At 42.5% G+C, this 8,497-nt stretch overlaps 1 pseudogene; it reads left to right on the top strand.

Moving 5' to 3' along the window:
- Nucleotides 1-285: 285 nt before the first annotated feature.
- On the top strand, nt 286-2,093 carry LOC123056620 (uncharacterized; annotated as a pseudogene).
- Nucleotides 2,094-8,497: the final 6,404 nt, after the last annotated feature.

Consider the following 8,497-nt stretch of genomic DNA (forward strand, 5'->3'; position numbering starts at 1 on the left):
GCGAACCCTAGCCCCTCTCTCCCCCGCACACCACTCCTCCTCCCTTCCAGATCACAGCCGCCACCTCCTCCTTTCTAGATTGCCACCGCCACCGTCCTTCCCTCTCCGCCTCGCCTCTGTCTCCCACCGTCTCCCCTCTCCCTCCCTCAGATCCGCCGCCGTCCGCCTCCGCGTGGCCTCCACCTCCACCTCCAGCCCCACCGCACACCACTCCTTTCTCTCCCCGCGTGACGAACCCTAACGCTCAGATCCAGATCCCTCCCATCGCCGCCACCCACCTCCCCCATGTCCCTCACCTCGCCGCCGGCCACGACCTTGGCTCTCCCCTCCCCTCCCTCATCAGACGAGAACCCCGAGGGCGTGCTGTCCGGCGAGTGGCCCGACAACTTCTCCCTCGCCAGCTACGACGACCTCCGCCAGTACCTCGAGTCCCAGATCGTCTCCACCGACAAGGTCCGTCCGTCGCTCGCTCGCCTTCTTGCCAGATGCGTTCTTTTCACCTTTTTTTGGCTGGATCTAATGGGTTTCTGGCAGTTCCGTCGCGACTGCATCGAATTGAATCTGGTTCGGTTGGTCTGCTGCAGATGAGCCCCACGGCGAAGCTCGGGGAGGTGATGTCGCGCCCGGTGGAGGTGGCCACGCCGGACCAGAAGCTGGCCGAGATCGACGCCCTCTTCGTCACCCAGTCCGGCCTGCCCGTCGTCGATGGCGAGGGCAGGTGCATCGGGGTCGTCTCCAAGAAGGACAAGGCCAGGGCCTCCAATGGGGTGAGTCTGTGCTCTTCAACCAATTGTATCTCGAACCATCATTTGTTAGAATATATGTCTAATCTGACATAAGGCATGGATTGGGAATTGTTCCTGTCTTGTTTGATTTGTCTGAACATGGATTTATGTCAAAGTCAAATTCAGTTGTATGCTCCACCCACTGTTAGATTTACAGTACCACTAGCTGCACTTTCAGTTCATACTGAATGCTGAAGCACAAAATATAATCAAATTTAGGCAAACAATAACATGTTGAGGTCCCCTGAGGTTGGTACCTGAATATTCAGGGATTGGACTAGATGGCATGCACTTCAAAGAATAACCTCGAATGCACAGAACATTTGGGGGCGGAAAGAAAATGGTGCCTGCTGAAGCACAAATTGTATAACTAAAAGAATTTAACCATTAACATGTTCAAGTCCTGTAAGGTGGTACCACAACATTTAGGGGTTGAATTAGATGGTGTGAACTTTCAAAGATAACCTCAAGTGCGTAAAAACATCTACCCTGAATTTTGCATCGAACATGCTGAATATTACTGATGTCCATTGGGGAGCAGTTACCTATATATGAACCAGCCTGCAAGTGAGGAATAACAAAAGTTTAACCCCATAGAAAATTTTGTCTCGATTGTTTTTACAGGTTAAGAAAATAAATATCAGTTAACTAGTTAAATATCGAGATGCAAATTGAGTATGTATGAACTGATCTTCGACGGTTAGTTTTTAACACATTATTGTATTCCAGGACCTATTTAATTGTAGTCTAAATCATCACTAAACGGTGACATGTGTGTTAGAAACATCCCTAATAAAGGCCGCTGCTTCTAAGACTCTCGCCTTACTTCTAATAATCTTTGGTTTGGCTTTGATATGACCTCATGTGCACTAAACTATACTAGAGAATAATGTGAGATTTTTTTTGTAAGTTTCTGAGATTCAGTCTATAAGCATTTTTTGGTGACGTTGATCCATCCTTGCCTGTTCTTATGATGCAGTTGGACTAAACCATTGGAGAAGTCATGTCCTCTCCTGCTGTAACTCTGACTCTAGAGAAGACTGTCTTGGGTAACTTTTGCTTCCCTCTACACTACAGCCCTACAGCTCTACAACATAATAGCTACTGTAATAAAGAAATGTAATGTATTTTCAGTAAGATGTGCTAATGTGTTTTTTTAAGCTTGTTTCATGAGAAGAAGCTGCTGCACTAATGCTCAAGCACAAAGTTCACAGGATACCAGTTGTGAATGAACAACAGCAAGTGATCGGTAAGAGTTGGCAAATCCCTTTGATTGCCATTTCTGAAAAATAATAATTAGATGCAGCAATTTACTTAATATGATTACCATAAATGCCACTCGATGCAGTGTAGTTTAAAAAGAAAAGTTTGCCGCTATGTAGAACCATTGGTTTTAGCTGTTTGCATTTGGATAGTAGGGTAAAGATGTCGGGTACCTGCTGGTTAGATGGTAACTGAGTGATGCTCTTATGAAATAATGCATTTTAGTTTTCTTTCTACCTTATCAAGACTTGTATTTCTTGGACATTCTACTACTAGTATAATCTACATTCCCAGTTATCTTATGAAATAATGGTAACATGTTTGATGTTATGCTGATGAGGAGTTGAACTTCATTTTTTCCAGGTTCTTCTTTGGTGTATCAGGCCTGGTGTAATTTGTTTTCAAAAGTGAGCTTGTTGTACAGTCCAATTCATCTGGGAAAATTAACTTATGGAGAGTTCTTCGTGATGTTGCTTGCATATATTTCTTTTGTCTAACAAACTGGATGCTTAAATTTTGGATATAAACATTGAGTAGGTGCTAAAATGATTTGCTAATAATAGTTTCCAACTTGCTTTTAGCAGAACTACATAACTATAAAAATACATCAAAACTATTATAGCTCAATCAATTTGCATATTTTAATTATGTGTACTCAAAATTGAAACTGTTATCAGAATTGTGATATTGTGCATTGGCTTGCTGAACCCTTGTGCTGGCTAGAAATGCAGAATTGTGATATTGTGCTGGGAGCACTCTTGCTACAGTCATTAGCTCATAAGCATCATACCATATGTTTTCTTATAAGCAAACTATATTGATGGTTGCAAGATAAGTTAAAATATACTAGTGCTACCTTGAAATGTCAAATACATGTTCGCTCTCAGCTGGGATATTGGATTGTACTTAGTCATGTGACTCGTTCATGTTCGCGCTGCTTGTTAAGTGATTACCTTTATGTACTTGCTACAAGTAAGATGGTCAATACATGCTTGTTTTGTATCTATTCGAGAACAGTTTGCTTGGTCGCCTGATGCTTGATGCATGTATAATGTGACTCACACATCATGAAATCTGAATAACTTTGACATAGTTGCTCTGTTATCTTGCACTTGGTTGATACTCGTCATTTTCCCTTCCCAAATATATCTCAGTTTTGTTGTTATGAGAATGCTATATGCATGGTTTCTTATTAGATCTCAAATTTTGCAGCTATTTTTCATTGTTAGGAGAGCTCCTCCCCATTCCTTCTTCTCTGATGTAGCTCCTGCATGGCCTTGGCCATGATTTGGGTTGGACGTGGGGCTGTACTAGTTGCTGCTAGATGTTGTAACCAAGCATCAACTCCTACTGGAGCTCTCTGGTGATAAATTCATGTGGTTCTAGGGTCTGTCAGTAGCTGCCCACGTGTACTTGCTTTACATATGTGCCCCTGTGATGCTCTGGTGATATGGAGTGGCTGATATCAAAATCATGGTGGTGTTGATGCTTATCTTGCGTGTCTCTGGTGGTGGTGGTGTTGACAACAGTTACACACCTAGCTTGTAACTAATATCATTACTGCTAATTTACCTCAAGTTAGTCTGAACATGGTTGAAATGAGCGCTGCTAATTTTGATGTCTAATATCAATTTTTACCCCAAGTCCTTAAGTAATTATTTTCATTACATCAAAGTTAGCTGAGAATATTGACTAGAATATTTTATGTATGACATGATGCATGTACACATACGGTTGAGAAAATACCGAGCTGCAGTGGAACAACCTGGAGTTAGAGAACTTCCAGGACAAGATCAACGAGGTGACCGGCGTTATGGTGGCTATGTACGGCGGCGACCACAAGTTCTTCGGTGAGCTGGCAGTGTCCATATTGTGTGATATATGATGCTGCTCCGTTGTGCATCTCTCTTTTCTTGTGTGTTGCATCATTGTTGCTTGATAGAGTAAATGATTTCAGTTTTGGTTGTGTCCAATATTTACTATGTACCATGCTTAGTGTTTACTAAACTGAGGCATTTGGCATTGGAATTTAGGCATTTATGTATAATTTTAGTTTTGGATGTGTCCAATGCAAACATTGCTGTCAACTGTCAAGTTGATTTTAAAATGTCTCGTTAACTTCATTATTCTGTTATTTATTGTTAAATATGCTGTTAGATTTACTTCTATTTTGTTCCTAAACATTTTGTTCTGTAACATGCAGATGCTGGGCTTTCATGTTTCTTCGTGAGCATCAGGACAAAGAAGTCGGAGGAAGCATAGTTCTAACATTGCTGTCAAGTGTCAAGTTTTGCATTAATGAAGCCCTTTATGCTGCTCCTATTTGTATGTGTGTATGATGTAGCAGAACCTGGCTCATGTGATTGTACACTTGTGGAGCTTGTTATCTGATTGTAAACTTGATGCTGATCACATTTGTATGTGTGTTATATGATGTAGCACTTTGATGGTTGATAATATTTGAAGTATTTCGTGTGTTTTCTGTGTGCCAATTTCAATACCAGGTATTTATTTGCGTGAAATAAAAAATGAAGAATATTGCCCTGATGGCTAGGACCCAGTACTAGAACCTGACAATGGGGACCCACCTGACTAGTGAACCCAATTTATAAAAAAAGAAAAAAAATGAAACTGTTGAGACAAAAAGGCCATGGGCCAAAAATAAAAAGGCTGCAATGTTGGGCTTGGTCCATGAAGCTGACAAAAAATTCATAGAAAACATATAAATGGGCTGAATTAATGGGCTCGGCCCATATAAACACTGAATTGGACCGGGCTGAATCTTGTGCCACGTCAGATTGCCACGCTGGATGCCTACGTGGCTTGGGGACGTTGCTAGTGACCAAAACGCCACAGTAGACGTATTTTGGTCATAAACGTTTGCGACTATTCCAAAAGAAAGGTCGCTATAGTTAGTTTACGACGCCCAGCTTTTAACCTTATGTTTTTGGTCACAAAAAGGTCATAAATGGAAATTTGTGACCTTTCAGTGACCAATAGTGGTGGTCATAAGTTGACATATTTCTTGTAGTGATTAACTTTGCATCTTTTGATTTCCATATTATGAATATGTGTATCACTACGATCGAGATCCAACGAACCATTTTCATTGGGTGTGTAACCATATAAGGTTTTATTCATGTAAAAAGAACAACAATTTATTCTCTTACTTAAATGAATAACCGTATTGCAATAAACATGATCAGATCATATTTATGCTCAACGCAAACACCAAATAACACTTATTTAGGTTCAACACTAATCCCGAAAGTATAGGGAGTGTGCTATGATGATCATATCAATCTTGGAACTACTTCAAACACACATCGTCACCTTACCCTTAACTAGTCTCTGTTCATTCTGCAACCCCTGATTCAAGTTACTAATCTTAGCAACTGAACTAGTACCAAATATTGAGGGGTTGCTATGAACACTAGTAAACTACACATCAATAACATGTATATCAAATATACCTTTGTTTACTTTACCATCCTTTCTTATCCGCCAAATACTTGGGTAGTTCCTCTTCTAGTGACCAGTCCCTTTGCAGTAGAAGCACTTAGTCTCAGGCTTAGGACCAGACTTGGGCTTCTTCACTTGAGCAGCAACTTGCTTGCCATTCTTCTTGAAGTTCCCCCTTTTTTTCCTTTGCCCTTTTCTTGAAACTAGTGGTCTCGTCAACCATCAACACTTGATGTTTTTCTTGATTTCTACCTTCGTCAATTTCAGCATTACGAAGAGCTTGGGAATCGTTTCCATTATCCCTTGCATATCATAGTTCATCGCGAAGTTCTACTAACTTGGTGATGGTGACTAGAGAATTCTGTCGATCACTATTTTATCTGGAAGATTAACTCCCAGTTGATTCAAGCGATTGTAGTACCCAGACAATCTGAGCACATGCTCACTAGTTGAGCGATTCTCCTCCATCTTTTAGCTATAGAACTTGTTGGAGACTTCATATCTCTCAACTCGGCTATTTTCTTGAAATATTAACTTCAACTCTTGGAACATCTCATATGGTCCATGACGTTCAAAATGTCTTTGAAGTCCCGATTCTAAGCCGTTAAGCATGATGCACTAAACTATCAAGTAGTCTTCATATTGAGCTAGCCAAATGTTCATAACGTCTGCATCTGCTCCTGCAATAGGTCTATCACCTAGCGGTGCATCAAGGACATAATTCTTCTATGCAGCAATGAGGATAAACCTCAGATCACGGATCCAATCCGCATCATTGCTACTAATATCTTTCAACACAATTTTCTCTAGGAACATATCAAAATAAACAAATGAAAGCAACAACGCGAGCTATTGATCTACAACATAATTTCCCCGCAAAAAAAAGATCTACAACATAATTTGCAAAATACTACCAGGACTAAGTTCATAATAAATTTAAGTTCAATTAATCATATTACTTAAGAACTCCCACTTAGATAGACATCCCTCTAATCATCTAAGTGATCACGTGATCGAAATCAACTAAACCATGTCCGATCATCACGTGAGATGGAGTAGTTTTCAATGGTGAACATCACTATGTTGATCATATCTACTATATGATTCACGCTCGACCTTTCGGTCTCCAGTGTTCCGAGGCCATATCTGTATATGCTAGGCTCGTCAAGTTTAACCTGAGTATTCCGCGTGTGCAACTGTTTTGCACCCGTTGTATTTGAACGTAGAGCCTATCACACCTGATCATCACGTGGTGTCTCAGCATGAAGAACTTTCGCAACGGTGCATACTCAGAGAGAACACTTATACCTTGAAATTTAGTGAGAGATCATCTTATAAAGCTACTGTCGAACTAAGCAAAATAAGATGTATAAAAGATAAACATCATATGCAATCAAAATATGTGACATGATATGGCCATGATCATCTTGCGCCTTTGATCTCCATCTCCAAAGTACTGTCATGATCTCTATCATCACCGGCATGACACCATGATCTCCATCATCTTGATCTATATCAATGTGTCGTTACATGGTCGTCTCGCCAACAATTGCTCTTGCAACTATTGCTATCGCATATCAATAAAGTAAAGAAATTATTTCGCGCTTGCATCTTATGCAATAGAGAGACAACCATAAGGATTTTGCCAGTTGCCGATAACTTCAACAAAACATGATCATCTCATACAACAACTTATATCTCATCACATCTTGACCATATCACATCACAACATGCCCTGCAAAAACAAGTTAGACGTCCTGTACTTTGTTGTTGCAAGTTTTACGTGGCTGCTACGGGCTTAAGCAAGAACCAATCTTACCTACGCATCAAAAACCACAACGATAGTTTGATAAGTTGGTGCTGTTTTAACCTTCGCAAGGACCGGGCGCAGCCACACTCGGTTCAACTAAAGTTGGAGAAACTGACACCCGCCAGCCACCTGTGTGCAAAGCACGTCGGTAGAACCAGTCTCGCATAAGCGTACGCGTAATGTCGGTCCGGGCCGCTTCATCCAACAACACCGCCGAACCAAAGTATGACATGCTGGTAAGCAGTATGACTTATATCGCCCACAACTCACTTGTGTTCTACTCGTGCACAACATCAACACATAAAACCTGTCTCGGATGCCATTGTTGGGGAACGTAGTAATTTCAAAAAATTTCCTACGCACACGCAAGATCATGGTGATGCATAGCAACGAGAGGGGAGAGTGTTGTCTGCGTACCCTCGTAGACCAAAAGCGGAAGCGTTATAAGAACGCGGTTGATGTAGTCGTACGTCTTCCTGGCCCGACCGATCAAGCACCGAAACTATGGCACCTCCGAGTTCTAGCACACGTTCAGCTCGATGACGATCCCCGGACTCCGATCCAACAAAGTGTCGGGGAAGAGTTCCGTCAGCACGACGGCGTGGTGACGATCTTGATGTTCTACCGTCGCAGGGCTTCGCCTAAGCACCGCTACAATATTATCAAGGAGTATGGTGGAGGGGGGCACCACACACGGGTAAGAGAACGATCACGAAGATCAACTTGTGTGTCTAGAGGTGCCCCCCTGCCCCCGTATATAAAGGAGCAAGGGGGGGTGCGGCCGGCCCTAGGAGGAGGCGCGCTGGAGGAGTCCTACTCCTACCGGGAGTAGGACTCCCCCCCCTTCCCTAGTTGGATTAGGACTTGGGGGGAAGGAAGAGAGGGGGAAAAGGAAAGGGGGGGCGCCGCCCCCTTCCTTGTCCAATTCGGATTTGGGAGGGGAGGGGCGCGCAGCAGCCCCTAGGCCTCCTCTCCTCTTCCTCCACTAGGCCCATTAGGTTATCGAGGGGTTTCGGTAACCTCCCTGTACTCCGGTAAAATGCCGATTTCACTCGGAGCACTTCCGATGTCCAAACATAGGCTTCCAATATATCAATCTTCATGTCTCGACCATTTCGAGACTCCTCGTCATGTCCGTGATCACATCCGGGATTCCGAACAAACTTCGGTACATCAA

The sequence above is a fragment of the Triticum aestivum genome, chromosome 3A, assembly GCF_018294505.1.
Source record: "Triticum aestivum cultivar Chinese Spring chromosome 3A, IWGSC CS RefSeq v2.1, whole genome shotgun sequence".
Lineage (NCBI taxonomy): Eukaryota > Viridiplantae > Streptophyta > Magnoliopsida > Poales > Poaceae > Triticum > Triticum aestivum.